The sequence below is a fragment of the Lipotes vexillifer genome, unplaced genomic scaffold (genome assembly GCF_000442215.2).
Source record: "Lipotes vexillifer unplaced genomic scaffold, Lipotes_vexillifer_v1.1 scaffold666, whole genome shotgun sequence".
NCBI lineage: Eukaryota > Metazoa > Chordata > Mammalia > Artiodactyla > Lipotidae > Lipotes > Lipotes vexillifer.
Genome location: NW_006787408.1, coordinates 3,116,161 through 3,140,507, shown reverse-complemented (window position 1 = coordinate 3,140,507; position 24,347 = coordinate 3,116,161).

Here is a 24,347-nt window from a genome sequence, read left to right as displayed (position 1 = left end):
AGAAAGTGTTGAAAGGGTGGGGAGGTGGTGGGGAGGGACAAGACCAACCTAGCACAACGCCCAACCTACTAAGGGCTGGCCTGGGAAGGATGCTGCCTGCAGACAAGCAGGTCAACCCCTCCTAGACCCTGGAAGCCTCTCCTTCTTGTCCTCTCGGGACCCCTGCTCCCAGCACACTTCCTGCAGCCTCAGCAACATGTTTCTAATTTTTACCCATCTCCCTGGTGCAGCTCATTCCACCGCACCAGAGTGAGCCTGTGGGCCAAATGCCTCCCCTCGCTCTGTCAAGAAAGAGTGTGTGGGAGGGAAGGGGGGTCACATTTTCCTCCGCCCCAGTGCCCCGGGCAGGGTGGAGGCTGGGGACACAGGACAGCAGAGCCCCGAAATCATCAAGCAATTGCAAACCTGCCAGTCTGGGTTTGGTCCAGCATGCATGCCAGCCATTCCCTGCACGTGGCCAGCTGGGCCAGGTCCCTGGAACAAGGAGCAACCCCCGGAACCTGGCCCAGCTCGAGAAGGAGGGGCACCCAGAGGAGTGGCCACAGGGTGGCCCATGAGCAGCCAGAGGGAGAGAGAGTGACAGCATGGCTGGCTGCCCTCTCCTCTGATACAGGCTCCAGTTTTTGTGGAAGAGACAGATGGAGATCCCTTCAGTTCTGAGACATGGGAAGATGAAGTGGGCTCTGCCTCCAAGGGTTCCAGGCTGGGCTGGAGAGCATGAATGAAAGTCAGTGGCTTTGAGGGAAACTCTCCCTTGCCAACGACCCTCTTCCCAGGAAGCTATCTGATTGGCCAGCTAGCCACCATCCCCTGTAGAGTCACATACTGGGCAGAATCTCTGAGCAAACCATCAGAGGGGAGTCCAGCCTCCCTCCCAGCAGCCTCTGTGGTTGCCTTTGGCTGGGGTCCCACCCCTTGGTCTAATCCACTGGAGCAGGTCAAGGAGGTAGGTTTGCTGAAAACATGGCATGAACCATAACACCTTTATGCAGAAAGAACTATCTGGGGCCACTTTGTTCCAAGGGCCTCCGGGAGAGGCAGGTACTTACAGCAGCCTGGGGGATACAGGGTCCCAACACTCATGGAGTTAAAGGTCAGTGTGAAAGAGTAGAAGTAAGCCATGATGACAGTCAAAAGTGACACATCTGTCAGTAGGGGAGGACAGGGTGTTCGTGGTGTTCATGGGGGCCCTCACTCAGTACTGGGGTCAGGGAAGCGCTTCAGAGAACAAGGACCCCTAAGATGCTGCCTGGAGGGTGGTAGTTAAGTGAGGGGGGTGAGTTTAGGGAAGAGCCTTCCAGGTTGTGGAGGCAACAGGGGCCCAAGTCCTTGAGGCAAGAGTAATGATGGTGCTTTCTAGAAAAGACTCCCCAAGCAGGTGGTGGAGAGGTAGGGGGACACAGAGATAAGCAAAGCCACTCGCAAAAGGCCTGCATGTCTTCTATTTTTATACCTATCTTGAGTCTTCAGCCAGAGTTTTTCTCAGCCTCCAACTCCAGCAGGAAACCCAGTGGGAAATAGTTACTTCCTGCCCTTAGAGAGGAGAAAGCAAAACCCCAGCAGTTCCTGCTTCACCCCAGAATGTCAAAGTTCACCCCTGTGGTTGTGGTGGTATAGAGGATGGATGACTTTCTCTTTTAAAAACAGTGCTTATTGCTTTTCTACTTATAAAGGTATATGTGTTCCATAGAGAAAACTATAAAGGAAAATGAACTCACATATAATCCCTTCATGTGGAGCCATTGACACCAATATTTTGTGTTTGTCCTTCTGTCTTCCTTTTAGTTGTTACATAGTTGAGGTAAAACTATACATACAATTTTATTACCTGCCTTGTTCCCTTAACATAAATATGTTCCTACATTGTTAAAAAGTTCCTTTTTAACCTCCCAACTAACTTTGTGTGTGAATGACTTCCTAACTTTACTGTATGTTTGCCTTTACTGGTGAGTTTTTCACTTTGTAATTTTCTTGTTTCTACTTGTGGCCTTTTCTTTTTTGCCTAGAGAAGTTCTTTAGCATGTGTTATAAAGCTGGTTTGGTGGTGCTGAATTCTTTTAGCTTTTGCTTGTCTGTAAAGCTTTTGATTTCCATTTTCATTTAGATTAAATCTGAACGAGAGCCTTGATGGGTAGAGTATTCTTGGTTGTAGGTTTTTCCCTTTCATCACTTTAAATATATCATGCCACTCCTTTCTGGCCTGCAGAGTTTCTGCTGAAAAATCAGCTGACAGCCTTATGGGAGTTCCCTTGTATGTTATTTGTTGCTTTTCCTTTGTTGCTTTAATATTCTCTGTTTATCTTTAATTTTTGTCATTTTGATTACAGTGTGTCTTGGTGTGTTCCTCTTTGGGTTAATCCTATATGGGACTCTGTACTTCCTGTTTCCTTTCCCAGGTTAGGGAAGTTTTCAACTATCAGGTCTTCAAATATATTCTCGTGCCCTTTCTCTCTCTCTCTTCTCCTTTTGGAATCCCTATAATGTGAATACTAGTGTGATTGATGTTGTCCCAGAGGTCTCTTAAACCGTCCTCATTTCTTTTCATTCTTTTTTCTTTTTTCTCTTCATTGGCAGTGATTTCCACTATTCTGTCTTCCAGTTCACTGATCCATTCTTCTATATCATTAAGTCTACTATTGATTCCTTCTAGTGTGTTTTTCAATTCAACTATTGTATTCTTCATCCCTGTTTGGTTGTTCTTTATATTTTCTATCTCTTTGTAAAAACTTCTAACTTCTTGCTCTGTGCCTCCCCTTTCCCCCCGAGTTCTTTGATCATCTTTACAATCATTACTCTGAACTCTTCCTTGGGTAGATTGCCTATCTCCACTTCACTTAGTTCTTCTGAGGTTTCATCTTGTTCCTTCATCTGGAACATATTCCTCTGCTGCCTCATGTTGTCTAAGTTGCTATTTGTATTTTTATGTATGTGGTAGGTTTGTTATGTTTCTCGACCTTGGAGAAGTGGTCCTCTGTAGGAGACGTCCTATGTGTTTCAGCAATGCACTCCCCTCTTGTCACCCAAGGTATATGCTCTTGGGGTTCCCCCTAAGAAGGCTGCATGGGTCCTTCTCTTGTGGCGGGCTGACCATGTGGGTGGTCTGGTAGGCTTGGTTGGCCGCTAGTCTGGTTAGTTGCCAGGCCCTGCCTTGTGTGGATGCTGCTGGCTGCTGTTTAGTGGGGCGTGGTCACAAGGTAGCTGGTTGCAGAACCCTAGGGGGCCTGAGGCTAGTTCTAGGCCACTGGTGGGTGGAGTCAGGGTCCCAAAGATTCTGGGGCTGTTGCCCCACCACTGGCAGGTGAAGCCAGATCCTGGGGTTAATGCCAGACTACTGGCATGCAGAGCTGGTCCCTGGAGCCTGGCTGCAGGGCCCAGGGATCCTAGAGACCGTTTCAGATGATTGATGGTGGTGGGGCCAGTTCCTGACACAACTGGGTATGGGATTTGGGGTGTCCTGAAGGTTGTGTTGGCCTGATAGTGGGCAAGGTTGGGGCCCAGCTGATCCCAGGACAGGGCCTGGCCTGTGTTGGTGGACTCATTCCATAGGCTGCTGGATCATAGCTCTCTTGCTTCTGGTATCTTGCCCCGTGGGGGGTGAGCCTGGTCTAGAGGCTGTGTGGGCTTCCTTGTGGGAGGGGCCAGTGCCTGCCCACTGGTGGGTGGAGCTGGGTTTTGGCCCTCTGGTGGACAGGGCCATGTCTAGGGGATGTGTCTGGGGCGGCTGTGGGCTCAGGGAGTCTTGTTTTTAAGTATTTATTTTATATTGGAGTATAGTTGATTTACAATGTGTTAGTTGCAGGCGTACAGCAAAGAGATTCAGTTATACATATACATATGTCTATTATTTTTCAGATTCTTTTCATATAGGCCATTACAGAGTATTGAGTAGAGTTCCCTGTGCTGTACAGTAGGTCCTTGCTGTTTATCTATTTTATACATAGTAGTATGTATCTGCTAATCCCAAACTCTTAATTTATTCCCCCCGCCGACCTTTCCCCTTTGGTAACCACAAGTTTGTTTTCTAAGTCTGTGAGCCTGTTTCTGTTTCGTAAATAAGTTCATTTGTATCATTTTTTAGATTCCACATATAAGTGATACCATATGATGTTCGTCTTTGTCTGAATTACTTCACTTCGTATGGCTGTCTTCAGGCAGCCTGTCTGCTGATGGGTGGGGCTGTGGCCCCGCCCAGTTACTTGTTTGGCCTGAGGCTCCCAGCACTGGCACCTGCAGGCTGCGGGGCGGGGCCAGGTCAGAGCGCTAACGAGCGAGGAGGAGGAGCCTCCGCAATGGCGCCCGCTAGCACGGGCTTCATGCAGTAGAAGGAGGTCCCCTGTATGTGCTGCAGCTGCCCTTCGCCTCTCCAGGAGACTCTCCAAGACCAGCAGGTAGGCCTCGCTCAGGCTCCTATCAAATGACTGCTTTTGTCCCGGTGCCGGTGAATGTGACATTTGGTGTGTGCCTTTTAAAAGTGAAGTCTCCACTTTCCCCAGTCCTGTGGGGCTCCTGCAATCAAGCCCCACTGGCCTTCAAAGCCAAATGCTCTGGGGACTTGTCTTCCTGGTGCCGGACCCCCGGGCTGGGGAGCCCAACATGGGGCTCAGAACTCTCGTTCCTGTGGAAGAACTGTTGCAGGAGAGGGAAATGTCACATCCTGGGACCCGCAGGAGTCCTTAGGATGGACGGCCAAGTGACTGTCCTTGGCTTCACGAAGGAAAGAAGTCAAGAGCGGAGCCAGAGAAAAGCAAAAGCCAGTTTATTGAGAGGGATACACATTCCATAGGCAGAATGTGGACTGGCTCAGAAAGTGAGAGTGGCCCCAGGGCATGGGGGCGGGGGTCGTCGTTTTTCTTTAATGGGCTGGCTAATTTCATACTAGTGGGAGGAATATTCTTGTTATTTCAGGGAAAGGTGGAGATATTTCCCAGGAATTGGGCCACTGCCCACTTTTTGGCCTTTTATGGTTCATCTCAGAACTGTCGTGGCATAAGGGGGAGTGATTTTTAGTATTACAATAAAGGTATAATGAGCTAAATTAGGTCAATGACCGGACTGTTCTCACAGCACCTTGGTTTCAGCTGGTTCCAATCGGTCTTTACTGAATCCCCTCTTCATTTATCTAGTGTTTGTGTCCTGCCGCTTTCCCTCCTGTCTCATTTCCCTCTCAGAGATTTTACTCCCATGTTCTTGTGGGAAGCAGAAGGGCGATGGGTCGCCTTCTGTAACTGCTTCAGGGCTGGGCAGGGGTGTTGACCCTGCCTGTCAGGGAGTAAAAATCTCTGGATGCCTGGTCTAGGGCCCCAGGGACAGGACAGCTTCTTGTTTGAAGTCAGAAGGTGGTATGGGTTGGAATCCCTGCACAGCCATCATTTTTTTAATCTTTTAATGTGGGTGGTCTGGTAGGCTTGGTTGGCCGCTAGTCTGGTTAGTTGCCAGGCCCTGCCTTGTGTGGATGCTGCTGGCTGCTGTTTAGTGGGGCGTGGTCACAAGGTAGCTGGTTGCAGAACCCTAGGGGGCCTGAGGCTAGTTCTAGGCCACTGGTGGGTGGAGTCAGGGTCCCAAAGATTCTGGGGCTGTTGCCCCACCACTGGCAGGTGAAGCCAGATCCTGGGGTTAATGCCAGACTACTGGCATGCAGAGCTGGTCCCTGGAGCCTGGCTGCAGGGCCCAGGGATCCTAGAGACCGTTTCAGATGATTGATGGTGGTGGGGCCAGTTCCTGACACAACTGGGTATGGGATTTGGGGTGTCCTGAAGGTTGTGTTGGCCTGATAGTGGGCAAGGTTGGGGCCCAGCTGATCCCAGGACAGGGCCTGGCCTGTGTTGGTGGACTCATTCCATAGGCTGCTGGATCATAGCTCTCTTGCTTCTGGTATCTTGCCCCGTGGGGGGTGAGCCTGGTCTAGAGGCTGTGTGGGCTTCCTTGTGGGAGGGGCCAGTGCCTGCCCACTGGTGGGTGGAGCTGGGTTTTGGCCCTCTGGTGGACAGGGCCATGTCTAGGGGATGTGTCTGGGGCGGCTGTGGGCTCAGGGAGTCTTGTTTTTAAGTATTTATTTTATATTGGAGTATAGTTGATTTACAATGTGTTAGTTGCAGGCGTACAGCAAAGAGATTCAGTTATACATATACATATGTCTATTATTTTTCAGATTCTTTTCATATAGGCCATTACAGAGTATTGAGTAGAGTTCCCTGTGCTGTACAGTAGGTCCTTGCTGTTTATCTATTTTATACATAGTAGTATGTATCTGCTAATCCCAAACTCTTAATTTATTCCCCCCGCCGACCTTTCCCCTTTGGTAACCACAAGTTTGTTTTCTAAGTCTGTGAGCCTGTTTCTGTTTCGTAAATAAGTTCATTTGTATCATTTTTTAGATTCCACATATAAGTGATACCATATGATGTTCGTCTTTGTCTGAATTACTTCACTTCGTATGGCTGTCTTCAGGCAGCCTGTCTGCTGATGGGTGGGGCTGTGGCCCCGCCCAGTTACTTGTTTGGCCTGAGGCTCCCAGCACTGGCACCTGCAGGCTGCGGGGCGGGGCCAGGTCAGAGCGCTAACGAGCGAGGAGGAGGAGCCTCCGCAATGGCGCCCGCTAGCACGGGCTTCATGCAGTAGAAGGAGGTCCCCTGTATGTGCTGCAGCTGCCCTTCGCCTCTCCAGGAGACTCTCCAAGACCAGCAGGTAGGCCTCGCTCAGGCTCCTATCAAATGACTGCTTTTGTCCCGGTGCCGGTGAATGTGACATTTGGTGTGTGCCTTTTAAAAGTGAAGTCTCCACTTTCCCCAGTCCTGTGGGGCTCCTGCAATCAAGCCCCACTGGCCTTCAAAGCCAAATGCTCTGGGGACTTGTCTTCCTGGTGCCGGACCCCCGGGCTGGGGAGCCCAACATGGGGCTCAGAACTCTCGTTCCTGTGGAAGAACTGTTGCAGGAGAGGGAAATGTCACATCCTGGGACCCGCAGGAGTCCTTAGGATGGACGGCCAAGTGACTGTCCTTGGCTTCACGAAGGAAAGAAGTCAAGAGCGGAGCCAGAGAAAAGCAAAAGCCAGTTTATTGAGAGGGATACACATTCCATAGGCAGAATGTGGACTGGCTCAGAAAGTGAGAGTGGCCCCAGGGCATGGGGGCGGGGGTCGTCGTTTTTCTTTAATGGGCTGGCTAATTTCATACTAGTGGGAGGAATATTCTTGTTATTTCAGGGAAAGGTGGAGATATTTCCCAGGAATTGGGCCACTGCCCACTTTTTGGCCTTTTATGGTTCATCTCAGAACTGTCGTGGCATAAGGGGGAGTGATTTTTAGTATTACAATAAAGGTATAATGAGCTAAATTAGGTCAATGACCGGACTGTTCTCACAGCACCTTGGTTTCAGCTGGTTCCAATCGGTCTTTACTGAATCCCCTCTTCATTTATCTAGTGTTTGTGTCCTGCCGCTTTCCCTCCTGTCTCATTTCCCTCTCAGAGATTTTACTCCCATGTTCTTGTGGGAAGCAGAAGGGCGATGGGTCGCCTTCTGTAACTGCTTCAGGGCTGGGCAGGGGTGTTGACCCTGCCTGTCAGGGAGTAAAAATCTCTGGATGCCTGGTCTAGGGCCCCAGGGACAGGACAGCTTCTTGTTTGAAGTCAGAAGGTGGTATGGGTTGGAATCCCTGCACAGCCATCATTTTTTTAATCTTTTAAATTTTTTTTTGCGGTACGCGGGCCTCTCACTGCTGTGGCCTCTCCTGTTGCGGAGCACAGGCTCCGGACGCGCAGGCTCAGCGGCCATGGCTCACGGGCCCAGCCGCTCCGCGGCACGTGGGATCCTCCCGGACCGGGGCACGAACCCGTGTCCCCTGCATCGGCAGGCGGACTCTCAACCACTGCGCCACCAGGGAAGCCCAACACAGCCATCATTTTGATGTGGAATTGGAAGACATGAACTTTACCAAGAGGTTAAAGAGGCAGGGTCCAAAGAGGAGTAGGAATATGATCGTTACTGGGCCCAGGAGGGATGGGAACCAAGTAAGGCTAGGGAAGGTGCACTTAATGGTGGTCCAGATGGCATTAGGATCTGACCCCTGGTTGTAGCAGTGTAACCATGATGCTTGCTCATGAATCTTTTTGATATCCACCTCGATCAGGCCCGAATTACTGAGCTAGGTACAGCAGGTTTTGTTTATGACTGCACAGACACCACCCTGCTCAGCCAGCAAGTAATCCAAGGCCAATCTATTGTCCATGACCACATTGGCCAGTGACTTTAAAGAAGCTGAAAGTCTATTTAGGGCATTTCCAGTGGTCAGGGCTAGGCTCTCAGAAGTGTTGGTTAGATTTTCTAGGGTTACCTCATGGTAGGCGAAGCCTCCCCATGGAGATGCCAATCCCCCTGGCAGTTCTTTTCCTACCATTATTAATCCAGTGACCCTCCTGGGATGATATTGAGTATTATTATGCACTGTGACTATGAATGGGGCCAAATGTCCTAATGTATAGGCCCCCTTGTGCCACACATTATCGATATAAGGATAAGCATGTACCCAGGGGCCAAATTTTATCTGGGGTGCCCTTGTCTTTGGGCCCTCATTTGGGGGAGTGCCACATATCCAGACATATCCTGAGGGTGCAATAAGAGATCTGGGAACAGAAGAAATTAGCAAGGAAGCAGCCATCGGATCCGTGGAAGGGACAAGTTATGAAAACAACGCGGGTCAAGGACCCATTAGTGTATTCAAAATAGTTAAGTCTGGGAGTATTCCAGGCCCTCAGCTTGGATGAGACGGTGGTGTAAGAGGGTTTTACCCAACACTTCCATAGATCCCATCAATTTTTAGCCCAATTTTTAGTCCATTCCCTCCCTATCCCATAGGCACCTTGGACCTGGGCTTCATTATAAGCACACAGAATGGAGGCATTCATGAGAATGCAGTTTGGGTCTGGGTTCCAAAACATTGTGGTGATTTTACCATCTGGCGGCCAGGGATTATTCCAAGAGGCTCACCATAGCCAAGAGAACCATTAGAGGTGTAGTGGCATTGGAAGCATGACTGGTTTTCTGGGTGACAAAAGTAGCCATGATTAATGGAAAAGTTATGTCACATTTTTAAAAAGAGTTAAACATAGGCAAGGTATCAGGCTTGACGGGGGTATTGCCCATCGAGCTCGTATTGGGGTGTGTGGTGTGTGTGTGTGTGTGTGTGTGTGTGTGTGTGTGTGTGTGTGTGTGTGTGAGTGTGTGAGAGAGGGGGTTTTTTCCATGTGTTTGAATTGATAAAGCTCTTGGTTTTTGTTTGTTTTTTAATTTTATTGGGGTATAGTTGATTTACAATGTTGTGTTTCAGGTATACAGCAAACTGATTGTTATACATATATTCATTCTTTTTCAGATTCTTTACCCATATAAGTTATTACAGAATATTGAGTAGAGTTCCCTGTGCTATACCGTAGGTCCTTGTTGGTTATCTATCTTATATATAGTAGTGTGTGTATGTTCATCCCAAGCTCCTAATTTATCCCTCCCCCCTACATTTCCCCTTTGGTGACCATAGGTTTGTTTTTGAAATCTGTGAGTCTGTGGTATAGCTCTTGTGGTATGTACCCATTTGTACCTGTAACAATTGTTGTTAGCCAGGATTTTTATGGCAGACCCAACACTTAACTAGTTTTTCTCCCTGGGTGACTATTTTAGATATGTCTACTAAAGCATCGTTTTCCCATTCCCTGTGAGCCGCGACCATCGTCAGAAGTCCTAATAGGAATACTATGGCTTTTGACATTATATTTTACTATATTTTTTCTTCCAGACCCAGCAGGGGCAAAGAAGATGTTTACCAGGGGGAGGGGGTTCTGAAAAGCAGCAGAATAAGAGCATGATATTCAGAAACACAAGGATGACTAGGCCAACCCACGTGAAGCCACATGACAGCCACGTGAAGTCACTTATCTGTTCTCTTGAACAGATATCTGAGGTCTTCCACTGGCTCACAGGAGTAGGTCTCTTCCGGTTCCTGTTGGGACATATAAGATACAGGTTTCATTCTAGACAGAGGTACCCCAACTAGTAACTCCCCATAGCTTGCCAGCAGTTGGGATACTTAGTAACCCTTAGTAACCCTTGATATGGTCTCTTCCATTGTGATTGTAGCTGGTCCTCAGGGGACTCTTCCTTCCAAGATTTTAGTAGGACAAAGTCCCCTGACTGGATGGAGACCTCGACCTTTCTTTCGTGGGGGTGAACAGGACTTCATTTCCATATCCTTGAGCCCTTTGAACTTGGCTTAAGCTAAACCATGTGGGCAACCAATGGGGATTTCCTCATCAAACAAGAGATCTGAAGTCAAAAAGGGCCTCTCATAGGTCATTTCAAGTGGGCTAAGTTTCAAAATTCCCTTTGGGGACATCCCGGTCCATAGAAGGGCTACAGGCAGGAGGGAGATCCAGGTTCCTGAAGACTCTTGGCATAGCTTAGCAAGGGTTCTTTTTAGAACATGACTTGCTTTTTTTAACCTTGCCTGAGGACTGGGTCCTCCAGGAAGAGTGGAGGCAGTAGTTAATACCCAAAGCTGAGGAAAGCTGTTGGGTCACCTTGGCAGTGAAGGAAGGTCCGTTATCACTCTGTAGGCTTTTTAGTAACCCGAATCTTGAAATTATCTCTATAAGCAGAAATTTGGATACTTATATTGTCTTTTCAGTTCTAGAAGGGAAAGCTTCTAACCATCCTGAAAAGGTGTCTATGAATACCAATAGGTATTTCCATCCCCTACATGAGGGAATTTGGGTCAAGTCCACCTGCCAATCTTTCCCTGGATAGGTTCCACGATGTTATACGGGCCGAGTTAGGGGTGGAGGTGTGGAGTGGCTTTCTGGAGTGGCTTTTTACAAAGCTCACAAGCCCTGGTGACATTTTTAATGGTTTGGGACAGTCCCTTGCCCAGGAACACCTGAGTACTAGTTTGAATATGAAGTCCCATCCTAAATGGGAGGATTCATGGAAGTGCTTAATTATTTTCCATTGCTTGGCCCCAGGAATGAGAAGCTTGTTATCTTCTGTCAGCCACCCTGAGAGGTCTCTTTTCAGTCCCCTATATTTAGCCCACTCAGTTTCTTCAGGTGTATAAGATGGCACCATTGGGAAGGGTGGACTGTCGGGTCTGAAAGCTACAGCTTGTAGGATTGGGTGTTCTTGGGCTGCAGTCTTTGTGGCCTTGTCGGCCAGGACATTTCCCCTCAACAGGGAGGTGTGGCTCCTTTGGTGACCCCTGCAGTGAATGACTGCAACCTCCTTAGGAAGCTGGACCTCTTTTAGGAGTTCTAGAATTTCTGCCTGGTGTTTTATAGGAGACCCTTTTGCTATTAGTAGTCCCCTTTCTTTCCATATGGCAGCATGGGCATATAGCACTAGGAATCCATACTTGGAATCAGTATTTATATTGATTCTTAATCCCTTTCCTGGTTGGAGTGCTCTGGTCAAGACAGTCAACTCCGTCTTTTGGGTGGAAGTGTGAGAGGGTAGAGCTCCAGACTCAAGAGTTGTCCACAGGCTGACTATGACATTGGCCTTTCTAACCCCTTCATGTATGAAACTGCTTCCATTGGTAAACCATTTTGCGTTGGGATTGGTCAGGGGCTCATCCTTGAGGTCGGGCCTACTTAGTAAACTTGTTCAGTAGTCTCCACACAGGAGTGAATAAGAACCCTTGGGGTAGGGGGTCTGGCATTAGAGTAGCTGAGTTCAGGACTTGGCAGACCTTAAGAGTTATACGTGGGGGGGCTTCCCAGGTGGCGCAGTGGTTAAGAATCCGCCAGCCAGTGCAGGGGACATGGGTTCAAGCCCTGGTCCGGGAAGATCCCATATGCCGCGGGGCAACTAAGCCCGTGTGCCACAGCTACTGAGCCTGCGCTCTAGGGCCTGCGAGCTACAGCTGCTGAGCCCACGTGCTGCAACTACTGAAGCCCGTGCACCTAGAGCCTGTGCTCCACAACAAGAGAAGCCACTGCAATGAGAAGCCCGCGCACTGCAACGAAGAGTAGCCCCCGCTCGCTGCAACTAGAGAAAGCCCGCGCGCAGCAACAAAGACCCAATGCAGCCAAAAATCAATAAATTTAAAAAAAAGTTTTGCATGGGGTGTCAAGTAGGAGGGCTTGGTTTGTTTGTTTATTTATTTTTTATTGAAGTATAGTTGATTTACAATGTTGTGTTAGTTTCTGGTGTACAGCAAAGTGATTCATATGTATAGTCATTTATACATGTATATTCTTTTTCATATTCTTTTCCATTATGATTTATTATAAGATACTGAATATAGTTCCCTGTGCTAACAACAGTAGGACCTTGTTGTCTATTTTATATATGGTAGTTTGTATCTGCTAATCCCAAACTCCTAATTTATGCCCCCCCATGCCCCCCGCCTTTCCCCTTTGGTAACCATAAGTTTTCTATGTCTGTGAGTCTGTTTTATAAATAAGTTCATATGTATTGTATTTTAGATTTCACATATAATGGGTATCATATTTGTCTTTGACTTAATATGATAATCTCTAGGTCCATCCATGTTACTGAAAATGGCATTATTTCATTCTTTTTTATGGCTGAGTAGTATCCCATTGCGTATGTATGCCACATCTTCTTTATTTGTTCATCTGTTGATGGACATTTAGGCTGCTTCCAGGTCTTACCTATTGTAAATAGTGCTACTATGAACATAGGGGTGCATGTATCTTTTTGAATTGTAGTTTTCTCCAGATATATGCCCCAGGAGTGGGATTGCTGGATCATATGGCAACTCTATTTTGAGTTTTTTAAGGAACCTCCATAGTGTTCTCTATAGTGGCTGCACCAATTTACATTCCCACCAACAGTGCAAGAGGGTTCCCTTTTCTCCTCACCCTCTCCCACATTTATTGTTTGTAGACTTTTTGATGATGGCCATTCTGACTGGTGTGAGGTGATACCTCATTGTAGCTTTGATTTGCTGGAGGGCTTGGTATCTAAGGAGTCATCAATCTGCCAGCCACTGGTGTCCTTTTGCTCCTGGGACTCCTTGTGCCTGGTGAGGTAACACTTCCAGTGATTGTCCCAGGGTGAGCTTGTTGGCTTCTTCTGCCAGCAGAGCAGTGGTAGCCACTTGCCCTAAGGCATCCTGGCCGTCCAGTGGCCACCTGATCAAATTGTTTTGAGAAATAAGCTATTGGTCTAGGGAGGTCCCCCAGTTTTTGGGTGAGGACACCTAGGGCTACCGTTGTCTCTCAGCTATATAGAGGGTAAAGGGTTTTTCTAAGTTTGGGAGACCTAACACAGGGGTAGTCCCTAATTTTTATTTTATTTTATTTAATTAATTAATTAATTTTATTTATTTAGAGCTTGGAACACCTGTTGGCCGTTTTCATCCCAGTTGAGGGGTTTGTGTTCACCTCCTTTTAGGGCCTCATAGAGAGGCTTTGCTATGAGCCCAAATCCAGGTATCCAGATCCTGTAAAATCCTGCCATCCCCAAAAAGGCCCTCAGGTGCCTCTTAGTCTGGGAGAGTTGAGGGGTCATAAGGCTGCCTTTTGGTCCTGGGCTAGAGTCCCTGTCCCAGGGTTGAGCATGTATCCCAGGTACTTAACTTGTTGGGTGGAATCTGGGCCTTGTGAGGAGAGACTTAGTATCTCGTTCCCCTAGGAAGCTAAGGATCTGAATGATGCTTTTTTTTAATAAGTGTACTTATATTTTATTTATTTAGTTTTGGCTGCATTGGGTCTTCATTGCTGCGCACGGGCTTTTTCTAGTTGCGGTGAGTAGGGGCTATTCTTCGTTGCAGTGTGCGGGCTTCTCATTGCAGTGGCTTCTCTTGTTGTGGAGCATGGGCTCTAGGCACGCGGGCTTTAGTAGTTGTGGCACACAAGCTCAGTAGTTGTGGCTTGCAGGCTCTAGAGCGTAGGCTCAGTAGTTGTGGTGCACTGGCTTAGTTGCTCCACGGCATGTGGGATCTTCCTGGACCAGGGCCTGAACCCATGTCCCCTGCACTGGCAGGCGGATTCTTAACCACTGTGCCACCAGAGAAGTCCCTGAATGATGTTTTTATCTGTCTTCCCTAGTGGGACTGGAAATTAGGAGGTCATCCACATACTGTAGGAGAGACCCATTCACCAACTGTAATTCTCTTAATTCCTTTGCTAATGCATTTCCAAACAGGTGGCGTCTACCCCTGAAGCCTTGGGGCAGCACAGTCTGGGTTAGCTGGGAAGTGTTGAGTGTCTGGATCTGTCCACTCAAAGGCAAAGAGATGCTGGGAGTCTGGCTGCAGGAGAATGCAAAAGGAGGCGTCCTTTAGGTCTCGCCCTGTGAACCAGTTTGCATTTTTCTGGAACCTAGGTCAGTACGGTGTATGGATTAGGGTCCATCGGGTGAACTGAGATCACTGCCTCATTAACTGCTCTCAGGTCTTGAACAAACCTGTATTCTCCACTTTCCCTTTGTATGGGCAGAATGGGGGTAGTACACAGAGACTGGCAGGGTAGTAACAGCCCATGTTTTAAAAACTTGGTTATTAAAGGCTGGATACCTCACTGGGCCTTGGGCCTCAAGGGGTACTGTTTTTTCCACAGGTCATCAGCATTGGGTTTTAATGAAATCTGAACTGGGGGCACATTAGTAGCTTTGCGAGAACTTCAGTGTCCCAGGCAGAGGGGTTTACTTGAGAAACAATATGGGGTAGAGGGGAGACCTCCTCTGACTTGTGACTGAGGCAGGCTTCCATGGCCAAGAGCAATTGTTTCTCCTGGTGGGTGTCTTCTCTGAGGGGGTCTCTGAATTGAACTATTATATGGAATTTAGTGAGCAAATCCCTTCCCAACAAGGGGACGGGGCACTCAGGCATGAGCAGGAACTGATGTGCAAAGGTAAAACTTCCTAATAAGCAGCTGAGGGTGGGTTGTGAATTGTTTGGCTTTGGGCTGTCCATGGATCCCCATTACTATACAGGATGGGGAGGAAGTAACTTTCCTACCGGCCACAACAAGGGTTACCTGAGGCTCCTTCAGGGAAATGACCGGGTGTCCTTTGGGAGCCGAGGAGGGTCCCGGGCCCCATAACTCTTCAGTCCTCTTGGCCATCATCGGTTTGGGAACCCCAATTCCTCTTCAGGACTGGGGGCGGTCCCGCTTCCAGTGGTCTTCTCGTTTGCCTATCAGGCAGGGTCTCAGTGGACTTTTCCCATACAGAGGGTATTCGTCCTTCCAGTGGCCCTCCTGGCTGCATTTAAAACAGGACCCTTCTTGGTGAGGCAGGGGCTCTGATCCAGATTTTCCAGATCCTGCCCCTGCCATGGGCTTTTACAAGGGAGGGTAACCCTGGTGGTGCAGGGGCTGGGCCTGCACCAATAATTGTGCCTTTCGTTGTTGTCCCTGAATCCTTTTTGTTTCCTCAACCCTATCTCTATTGTTAAATACTCCAAAGGGGAAGTTCATGAGCTGATTCATGGGGGTTTAGGGTCCCCTAGCTGCCTTCTGTAATTTTCTCCTTATGTCTCAGGCAGATTGAGTGATAAAATGGGTATTTACTAGGACTTGCCCTTCGGGGGTGTCAGGATTAATATTGGTATACTCTGAGACGGCCCTGGAAGAGGGCTGGATTCTCATCTTTTCTCTGTGTTAATTCTCTGACTTTATTCCTCATTAACAGGCTTAACAACACACCTTTTCATCCCTTCTATGAGGCAATTTATCATGTGGTTCTTGTGTTCAAGCCCTCTACCTTCCTGTTGGTAGTCCCAGTGGGGGTCCTGGTTGGGGATTGCATCCCCTCCTGTAAGGTGGGTTCTATGTCCTTGATTTGGGGCTGCCAGTTCATCAGCAAGTGCCTGGGCTGCAACAGGGATCTGGCTTTTCTCTTCAGAGGTGCAGCAGGTAAACAGGAGGACCTGTAGGTCCCCCAAGTAAGTTCTTAAGACATTGTCAGCTTGGTGAATTCTTCCACGAACCGACTGGGGTCCTCAGAAAAATGTCCAGGTTTCTCTTTGCAAGTAGTTAGGTCACCCATAGGAAAAGGGACATGGATTCTGATTGTTCCTGGCACTTCCCTTAAGGGACAGAGTTTGATAGTAGGAGGCCGGTAGGTAACCCTGTTTCATGTAGTATGGCACTGGTAACAGAGGTTATAGGACAGGGCTGGGTAAGGTGGTGGGGTTTGCAGCAGCCCAGATGCAGCGCTAGGGGTAGACTCCAGAAGACTGTCCTTCCTCAGAATTGGGGGTGTGGTAGGAGTTCCTGGCTATGGGCCTCAAGGAGGTGAACTCATAAGGGGCTCATCTAAAACACTGGGCTCCTGTGGGGGAAGAAGGCACTTTGAAGGGTTGTGAGCCAGGCACACTCAGCAACCGTTTTTTAGATCTGGATCTTGGAATAGGGTCATGAACATTTGGACATATGGGACTTCCCCTCATTTACCTTGCCTTTTGCAAAATAGGTCCAGCTGCAAGATGGTATTTTAATTCAGTAACCCATTTTCTGGCCAGATCTCTTGGTCCCCTAGTTTGTATTGGGGCCATGCAGTGTTGCAAAAGAAAATTAATTTCTTTTTTCTTAAGCCATCCTGTCTAAATTTACCCCAGTTAGTTAACATGCATCCTAACACAGAGTCCTTTGGGGTGCTTGTAGTCACCCCCATTTTTGGTTTGGATGTCACAATGAGACAGGGGTCTGAAGTGTGAGGATTTTCCAGGAATTGGGCCACTGCCCACTTTTTGGCCTTTTATGGTCTGTCTCAGAACTGTCTTGGCATAAGGGGAAGTGATTTTTAGTATTACAATGAAGGTATAATGAGCTAACAGTCAATGACCCGGCTGTTCTTGAAGCCACCTTCATCTCAGCTGGTTCCAGCCAGTCTTTATTGCATCCCAGCAGCTGCTCCCCCTCTTCATTTATCTCGCGTTTGTGTCCTGCCACTTTCCCTCCAGTCTCAGAATCTCTGCAATATATTCCCCAGCTTGTGGTTTGCCCATCAGAGTGGGGGAGGGAGTTCGGGATTTGATGATCTCTCGAGTCCACCCCTCCTCCTACCCGTCTCATCGTGGTTCCTTCTTTATGTCTTTAGTTGTAGAGAATCTTTCCTGGTAGGTTCCAATCTTTTTCATCGATGGTTGCTCTGCAGATAGCTGTGATTTTGGTGTGCTTGTGAGAGGAGGTGAGCTCAAGGTCTTTCTACTCTGCCATCTTGGCCCAAAAGGTCTTCACTTTTGAGGACTGCATCGTATGGGCTCTCTCAGGTTGCCTCCAGGCCTGAGCAGCAGTGAGAACAGTGATGCCAGAGCAGGCCCATCCTCAGAATCACTTGGACATCGTGGGTGCCACCCAGGCTTCTGGCGTCAGAACCTAGGGTGTGGGGCTGGAGAATCTGCATTTTTAAGAAGCCCCTTCAGGATCAGCATTTGGGAGGGGCTGTTCTGAAACCCTCTGGGCTGCCGTAAAGCACCTACATAGCTCCTTCTAGGAACTCACAGAGTTGTCACCTGTTAAGTCAGACAAAATAATGTCTACCTTGTAGAATCTCTGGGAAAGACAGATAGATTGCTGGTGGAGCTCAGGGTCTGGCATATTTTAGGTGCTCAAAAAATAGTAACTTCTAGATCCCAGGGGAAGCCTTTGCACTATATCCTGACAGACGGACACTCTGTTTCTACACTCTACCCCTGGGAAGGGCTTTCTGCCTTGGGACCCAGTTCTCCACATCCTGCTTTGCATAAATACAGAATTTCTGCTCATCCTTTCAGGAACATGTCTATTGTATGACAGACATCAAAAAAAGTCAGAACACATTTCCATGAGACAGGATATATATAATTAGGACTGTCCCAGAAAAACAGAGGCTATATGGCCATAGATGACCATATAGGGGAAGCCGAGGGAGATGGTGGTTTCTGAACACACGGTGAGTGGCTCTCAGAACCCCTTTGCCCATCCAGTCAAGGAGGTGGTAAGACTGCATGAAGGAAAAGAGGGAAATGACCGTTTATGGAGTGTCCGCACCAAGTGTAGTGTGGTTGTTGTGTGGTATAAACCATTTGTCAGCAGCTGCTGCTAAGTCTGGAAATTGAGATTAAACACACATTTTTAGAGCCATCTGATACTGCCACAGTATTCAACAGTGTGATCATTTTTTTCTAGTACTTTATAAAAGCATTGGTCTGTGACTGACTGGATTTTTTCAAAATTGGTCATTTACAGAAAATTGCAGAGGCCTTGGTTTAGAGACTGATGTATGACCTCTTACTTAATCTTCACACAGCCTCTGCACAATCTTGGATTAGGGGTTCCTTTCTCTTCCCCTTGTTCCCCGCTCCCAGGAAGCCAGCATCCCCGTGCTTGCCTGCTAAGCTTCAACCAGAGGAGGGCGGCTCTGTCCCTGAGTCTCCTGTCCCACCCCAATCAGGAGGCAGGGGCCAAGACTCCGAGTCTAGGGGCTCCTGATTTGCCCAGGATATGGGGGTGTGAGACGCTCAGGGCAGACTGACTTGGGGACTGCCATGTTCCTGAAGCCTCAAAGGAAGGAAATTCCCCAGATAACCTCCGTCCTGCATTTGGAATCATGGGTCCGTGTCAGAGAGCTTTCCCTCCTATCCGATCCCAGCCCTCAGTGCTGTAGCTAATCAACTAATTGTCAAGTTATATACTACTAAATACTGAGTCTGTGCTAGCTGCCCTGGGGTACACCAAATGAAGATATTTTTGGTAAGCACGTACTCTGATTAGCTCATTTAATTTTCACTGTGACCTTGTGAGATAGGTCCTATTTTTACCTTCATTGCACAAGAGAATCTCAAGGAGGTTAAGGGACAGGCTTAAAATCACACAGCTGATAAGTGGCAGGACTGGAGCCTCACCCGCCCACGAAGGCGCTGCCCTATGCCAGGCCCTGAGCTCTTAACATATGTGAGGCTGTGGAGCTGCCACTGAGGGACTGACAGTCCAGTTGGGGCTGCAAGACTCTTGAAGAATCCTAGAAAGGTCAGCTAGCCCTGACTATGGCCCAGGAACCTGGAGGAGGGAGGAAGACTAGAGGCTGTGGAGGACTTCAGGGAGGGAGGCTGCCGCTCTCAAGGCCCGCCTCCCCAGGGAGCTCGCTCACATCCTGTGCCCCTGCCCCCTCCCTCCCCACATGTGATCTCACTCCTTGTCCCTGGGGCCTCAGAGAAGAGGCTATTGTTTCCTCCCACACACCAGCACTTGGGGACCTGAAAGGCCCTTCTCCCCTGTCAGGGCAGCTCAGGCTCCCCACGGTGACAGGGCTGGTAGGTTGTCACTACTGCATTCTCCTCAGCCCCTGACACAGTACCCCCCTCCTCCGTTTCTCCCATGATCTCTCAGCCTCCAGATGGCGTCTTCTGTGCATTTTCTTCCTTCGAGAAGGATATGCCTTAGGAATCCCAGAGGGAAGAGCCCCGCTGGGAGACCTTCCGCCTTCCCACTCTCCTGGATTTCCCCTCTCTTATCTCTGGTGTTCTCCGCTCTCCGGATGGGGCAGAGTGCACCAGGCAATTGGGGTCAGGAGTTCCAAGCCAGTATCAGGCTGCCCAAATCTCTCAGTGGCCAGTCATTTAAAATGGGGGTGATCGTGAAGAGTAAATGGGAAATGGCCGAGCAAGTTCTTTACCAGCTCTCAGTGGCTCTCTACCTAGTTTAGCTTCCCTCCCACTCTCAGTTTATTCCAGTCTTGCTCAGCCTTCAAAATTCAGCTCCAGCCCACTGCCTCCCAGAAGACCTCCTTGACTGCACCATTGTGGACTGAGTCCTCAGCCTGAAAGGGTCATCATCCGCACTTGGTGATCCGTTGTGTGTTCCTACAGCCCCAGAGCGCAATGTGAACACCAGGCATCACTCTTATGACCATGTGTTGGAATCCACCGTGCTGCCCTCACATCACCAGACCCAGCACAAGCTCAGGCTTGCTTTATTCATAACTTCTGTGCCGTAGAACTTCTCATTTTCCAAGTGCTTTTACCAGGATGGTCAGATGTGGGGGATCTCTTAGCAACCCAGGCAGATGGTTTGGGAGACATTTTTGGAATTCCCATCATACTGGTGAGGATGGTGATGCTGAGAATGCCCAAGAGACCCAGCCAAGGTCACAGGACTGGGTAGTCGATTGCCAGATCGGGATTCAAATCCAGGTTATGATGTTCTCATCACTCCCCAGGTGGCCACATTTGCTCAGGGCCCAAATAAAACCAACAAAGAACCAAAAGTGTGTGCACTTGGGGCTCATATGACCTCTTAAGTGGGCTCTTGCCTTTTCTTGGCTTCCCCCTGCTCCCTTCCCCGGTACCTCTGACCCCTCCCAGAAGCCATCCCTGAGCCCCACCAGAGAGCCAGTCCAGGCCTGGGCTGGCAAAGACAGCCCCAACAGAAGGCCATAGGGGCACAGAGCCGCAGGGGCCCCAGCCGCTAGAGCAGGTCCTGCACGCTACATGCGTCCAGATCTGGATCCATATCCGGAACGAGGCAGGCAGAGCTTTGCTCTTGGCAGGACAAACAGTCCCGGTTCCTCAGGGCCTCAGAGGCCAGGAGAGGGTTTTAAATAGCCAGGGACAGGCCGATTGTGAGGCCCGGTTTAAATTGATTGAATCAGGTTTAATTGTTGGTTGGTGCTGAAATGAGGAATGAGGTATGGCTTTAAATAGGAACCATAAGTGTTTTAGCCTCGCCCTGGCAAGAACTGCAAGCACAGATCTGGTCTCCTGTTCAGAGCGGGGAGGCAGTAGAGAGGGTAGACCGAGTGGGGCTGGCCTGGGCTGGGGGCGGTCAGGAAGATGAGGTCTTGCTGATTCAATCAGCCAATCCATCTGTCCCTTTCCTCACTGCCCTTTGACCGAGTGTACTTATTCCCATCTGCGTCTTTGCGGCTGTGCCCGGACCCGTCTTCCTAGAGCCGACAGAGGAAGAGGGGGGCACAGCAGAGCAGAAAAGGAGCTCGAGGTCCTGCATTCAGGCCTCACTCTGCCCCTCACTGGCTGTGTGGCCTTGGGAAGCCATCTGAGTTCTCTGGGGCTCATCTTCCACATTTGGAAACCAAGATGAAGCTTGCCCTACCAGCCTCCTTCAACGAGCTCTGAAAGCTGTCAGCCGGGCCATTACTGCTGGCAGATCAGCACCTCCCCTACCTGGCCCTGGGCCAAGCTGGGTGTGTGGGGTGTGGAGTATGGAGTGTGTGCCCTCTAGGGCCCGAGGGCTCTCCCCCCCAACCATGGGTCACAGCCCACTCCGCGGTGCCTTCCTTGGTGTTGCTGAACATTTCCGATTCTCTGGACCAGGGTGGGAGTCCCCATCCACTCCTCTCACCTGGGGCCTGCCTGGCAGGCTCACCTGCTTGCACCTTTCGCTTCAAGCTTCCCTGAACTCCCACCCAGAGCCAGGTGGGGCAGTCTGAAGAGAAAGCCAGAGAAGGCCCACAGAGCCAGTGTTCCGACGGCCAGTCTCCTTGGGAGGGTTCCCAGCCCCATCCACGCCCAGTCCTGGGACAGGATGAGGAACCATCTGGAGCCATTTTCCCATCTCCGAAGAATGGGTATGGCCAAGGGCAGAGATCTGGATTTCCCCTTTTTTCCTGGAGTTAGATTTAGGACTTTGGGGACCTGTAAGAGAAAGTGACAAGGAGGCAGATTTTAGCTCACCTGAAAGACCGTTTAGATGAGGCTTTCTCAGGGAACACCAGAGGAGCTCAGACAAAGCCTGGATGAAGCTTCTATTGAGAGGGTTGCAGAAGGGACGCCTCCTGGGCTGGGACAGCTGAGCTGGTGTCTGAGTTGGAAGACCCCATCCTGGTTCGACCTCTGACCTACTCGCTCCATGACCTTCAGCCAGTTGCTTCACCTCCCTGAGCCACAGGCTCCGCTTTTGTGAAAACGGGGAAAGAAGGCTTTTCTGAAAAAGGGCAGTACGAGGATTCTGAAATATGAACGCACAGATGCAAAAGCACTCCTTGCTTGGCCCAGGATTGGCATTGGATAAGCGCTGGCTGGCTGTGAATCTAAGCCAGCTAGGGGTTTGGAGCAGGCGATCCCCTGCAACTCTGAGTGTCGATGACTTTAATCAGCACAGGTAGCCAGATGCCCCGGTGAGGACACTGCCAGATGAAGGGCCCACAGGGTTGAGATAAGAGCGGAATAGGATAAGAGTGGGCGGTTAACCGCAGCACCATGCCCTCAGTTTGAGTTCTTTTTGGAGGGGGAACGTGGAAGGGGCGGGCAAATCTTATCTGTATGAAGTGGAAATAAAGCTCTTATCTCATTTCCTTCTCCAAGCTGCATGTGATGGCTATGCCTGTGCCATGGACGTGCTGGGAGGATAATGGGAACTGACGGGGTCTGGGCCACGTTCTCTGGGTCCTCTTCCCACACAGCCATCCAGAGCGGGAGAATCGGACTCTCTTTGCGGTGCCAAAATAAACTTGCATTGTTTCCAGCAACACAAGAGGCCCTGAGTGAAGCAGCTTTTGCCAAACCCTATAAGGAAGTGGCGGGGAGGGGAGGGGAGCCTGGAATGAGAGATCCCCCCTCGTCCCCCCACCTCCAGCTTTCTCCTGACTTCCAGAGAACTCTGTGTAGGCAAGCCCAAAAGCAAGTCCCGGAGGGCACTGTGGGAATCTGGGCTTTTAGGGGGAAAAAGAAGGGACTGGAACTCCCATTTCTTGAGTGTGTCCTGTGTGCTCAGTACTTTGCTTATAGTCATGTCAGTGGGCTGGGTGGGGGTGCACACAGACCTTGGTTCAAAGGCTGATCCTGTCGCTTGCTAACTCTGTGGTCTGGGCAAGCAAGTAACTTTCTCTGCACTTTCGTTTCCTCATAGGTAAAATGGAGCTAATAATAGTACACTTCAGAGGGTTGTATTGAAGGTTAACTCAGGTAGCATAGTAAAATGCTTAGTCTAATGCGTGGCACATAAAATGCCCTCAGTACATATCAGTTGTCATTACTATTAAATAGCTGCTGTTAATAATAATAATAATTTTCAGTACAATGCCCAGAGGCAGGTATTATGTAACTATTGAAGCGCTTTTTCAGGGTCTGACAGTTACTGAGTGGCGGGCTTAGGATTCAAACTCGGGTCTGCCTGGCTCCAAGGCCTACCCTTGTATCTGCATCTGAGATGGGGCCCTGGCTGGGTTTCTTGATGCAGATGCCAAGCTGCTCCGAGGCTGGGGAATGGGCAAGCAGTGAAATCAGAGCCCGTCAGGCAACATTTTCACGGCCCCACTGTCCCCTAGACTTCATAGGCTTGGCCACTGTCCAGCTGGGCCTGGCTGAACACTAAAGCCCAGGATCCCCTCACCAGGACCCAGGGCCCCTTTGTCTTTGAAGCATCCATCTAGAGTGAGTGTCTGCAACTTGGGCCCTGCTCTGAGTGGCATCCGCACGATTAGACCCCAGGCCCTGCCCAGTAGCCTCCCATTCCTGCCTGGACAGCTTGTTGAAGCTGATCCAAAGCCTCCTGGGATGTAAATCTGACTCTGCCACTCCCTAGCTGGGTGACTTGGGCTTGTTACCTGCTCTCTCTGAGCCTCAGTTTTCTCCTTTCTAACACTAGAGCAATATTACCTAGCTTTCCGTGTCTCTGTGAGAGTTACAAGAGATAATGAATATGACAGTCAATGTTTGTGTTTTGAGACAAGTGCTCCGTGGGACCATGGGACCTATTTTTCATCCTTATATATGGACTCTCTGCATGTCATCCTTAATGAAAAATGAATAACTCATGTGTTCATTTCATTAAATGCTGCCCCGCAGAAGTGTGGGCTTATGCAATTCTCCAGACTGTCAACTGGAAGACATCTCAGAATTCCTTGTAAATCAAAAGGTTTCATTTTGCTGCCAAGACAGTCAGCTTTCTCTGCCTTGAGTCAGGCGATGCTGGGCTGGGATTTAGAGTCAGGAGACCTGCCGGCTGGTCCAGACTCTGCCAGTTACCGATGTGGGAAAGGGTGGAAGCAGACTGCTTCTCGTCTGTGTGACCTCGGTTTCCTCCTCTGCAGAATGGCTGGTGTGTGCGTTGGGACAGTCCTACTGGATGACCACCCGTCTCCTCCGGTTCTAAAACTCTGGAATTTGATCTTTCTCTCTCTCTGCTTCTGTGTACTCTCTCCAGCCCCCTTCCCAGCCTCCTCCCCCCATGATCTCTCTCTCTCCTGTCAATCAGGCCAGATCAGCCCAGGGCAGAGACTGTGGAGAAAAAACATCTATGTGTTCCTGGCAGACGACGGTTTTCTAATGCCCCTTATTGCAAAAGCAGCCCTTCTTTAGGGTGAAGAGAAGGGCAGCCAAAATCTGTTTCTATTATGGGGTCCAGAAACCAGGGCATTTGCTCATGGAGCTGAGGATGGATACATTTAGAAGTAAC